Source organism: Penaeus vannamei, chromosome 11 (assembly GCF_042767895.1).
Source record: "Penaeus vannamei isolate JL-2024 chromosome 11, ASM4276789v1, whole genome shotgun sequence".
Taxonomy (NCBI): domain Eukaryota; kingdom Metazoa; phylum Arthropoda; class Malacostraca; order Decapoda; family Penaeidae; genus Penaeus; species Penaeus vannamei.
This window is the reverse complement of record NC_091559.1, coordinates 14,497,287-14,499,786: the sequence shown is the minus strand read 5'-3', so window position 1 is coordinate 14,499,786 and position 2,500 is coordinate 14,497,287. Positions and strand designations below refer to the sequence as shown.

The 2,500-nt window shown below is 51.0% G+C and overlaps 1 protein-coding gene across 1 annotated transcript in view; it reads left to right on the top strand.

The window, feature by feature from the left end:
• Nucleotides 1–2,500, top strand: part of LOC113825644 (facilitated trehalose transporter Tret1) — a 22,019-nt gene that overhangs the window by 12,292 nt on the left and 7,227 nt on the right. The gene's annotated exons all lie outside the window — the stretch shown is intronic.

The window sequence follows — 2,500 nt, the reverse complement described above, 5'->3', positions numbered from 1 at the left end:
GTAATTGCCGGTTATTTCTTTTACCCGCGATGTTGCTGCCGTGATGAGTTAAAACACACATGCAATCATTTCACACACTCTTCACGCAGTTTAACAGACAATGTAAAGTCAAATCTTCATCTATAGGATTTGTTGTGTCGTAGTCAAAGGCTTTTCTTTTGCCTTGTGGCGTTGCTGATCGTGATTAGCGGAAATTATGCACAATACATGTTTTTTTCTTCTCTATGAAGTGACAAATGGTTCAAGTTATCCTTGCGGATGCTATTGTCATTTCCCTTATCTATTCTCATATCTATCTGATGTGGTTAGTAGCTCAAGTTGGTTCGTGAGAATCGCTGCTCTCCTCTCCCGAACTTATTTTCTTCTTGAAAAATACAAAAGTGAAAAAAACGAAAATAAATGAAACACATTAAAAACTTCAAATGCTATAAAACATCGGCTAAGTAGCACTTGATTAACATCCCCCCTCTCTGTTGTCTTTCTTTTTCTCTTACTATCTTGGCCCTTACGTGTATGAACTGGTTCATTATGTATATAATGGACGTGTATATCCGACACGGCATCAAAGGAGATCTAACTGCAGCACGGTCGCTTTGCAGTGCCGTCAGTGCCGTAAGACGAACATCGCCAGATGGCCGCTGGCCAAAGGACGAGGACTCGCGACTGTAGGCATGAAACCGCCCAGATCAAATGGACGGGCGCCGCCTGCCAGGACCCCCGTAGATCCAGTGAAGGACTAGGAATTCATCAGAGCAGGCCCCAGGACGCCTGTAGATCGGTCAAACTCCAGGAGCTCCCCTGCGCAGGAATATGCCGTCCTCAGACGAAAAGACGGCCCTGCCAGGACACCCGTAGACCTAGACGCAGGCTACAAGGACGTCGGTACAAGCCGCAGCCGAGAAGGACAAGGACGAATCTGCGAGGACGTGTGGACGAAGACGCCGCCGAGTACCACTTGGAGGAGGACTACGAAAACGACTGGAAGACCCGAAGTCAAGGAGGACAGGCGAAACCTTCGAGGACGTGTGGACGTCGATGAGGGATGGATGCACCAAGGACCAAGATGAAGAGGCCGACAACGAGGAGATACGCGAGGACGACCAAGAACAAGAATGCGACGAGATGACCGGCAGATGGGGTACAGAGATAGGTATAGACTGAGGTGCAATACATGCAATCTCGCAGACCACGTGCATTCATATCTACTGGTCCGCATGGTCGCCATGTGCGTACCCCACGCTCGCTTCCTGCCCCCGCTTCAAGCCACGCTCTTTCTAAATATAGAGGCCACGCCTCTGGCCAGGATGAAAAGGGACCGTGACCTCTCCTCGTCCTCACTCACACCTTTACCGACCTTTCCGGTGACCTGAGCTGCCCGCTCCCGGCCCACCAGCCGCTGCCTCCCAGAGGCCCAGCCAGGAGTTTCACACAGTGCTGTTCTAGTATCGCTATTCTCGTGTATTTTTATCCCATGCTTGTAACTATTAGAAATAAAGAGAACAGCCACTAAGTGTATCACTGACGCCACCTGTAATTCAACTATACACTATAAAGTGTTAATACCTTATATAATAGGTCACTCTTGAAGTAATTCAGATGACGCCACGAGGACGAGGCGTATGTAGGTGGCCCAGCAATATAGAATGCTATATACACGTGGCTTGGTACAACATGTGGAAGGATCCTCGTGGGCATCCACGCTGGCGCCCTCGCTGTCTGCCCCACGATGCACTGCGTGGCCCGTGGGATGCGCGGCCTCCTTGCGCCACTTGCGCCCCCTCTGGAAGAATATAAGGGGGGCCAAACCACGACTCACAGGGGCTTACCTGGATCTTTAGGTACGACGCACAGTGGCAGCCGATAGTTTCGCTGCGAAGTGTTCGGCCGAACACATAAGGGCTCACGCCCGTTCGGCAGGGTTCCGACCCCGACCGACCTTCCCAAATAGAGACTGTTGGCTACCCTGTGTGCTTCACCGTTTTTGATACCACTTCCGCCCTTTCATCGTCCAGTTGAATTAGCTCTGTTAGCCTCCTCTCTACCCATCCTCCATCACCCTCGCTATGGCGTAACCCCATGGGTCACGTTATCAAAGCGTATTCTGGGGAGCCTATCTCTTGCGAGGAGGCTCTCCAGAATATCTTCATTACCACTGAGGTGGCAGTCACACACCTCTTTAAGGTCCATAATGGCTTCAAAGTGACAGTTGCCAAGCCCGAACACCTGACCCCATTTCTTTCGGCCGACGGCCAAAGAAAACTCAAAGATCATGGCTTCTCACCTGTTCCCTCCCCCGAGATGAAGGCTAAGTGTACGATCGTGGCGAAAAAGATCGACAAGACGATCCCCCCACGATCGTGCGAGTCCATCTGCCAGGAGGTTTCCATCAAGAACGGTGTCACTGTTCTCGACGTTTACAAGCCACTCGAGTCGCGAATCGTCAAGATTCGCGTCTCATCCCCCGAGGAAGCCCAGAAACTTCTCTCTCGGGGACTCATGA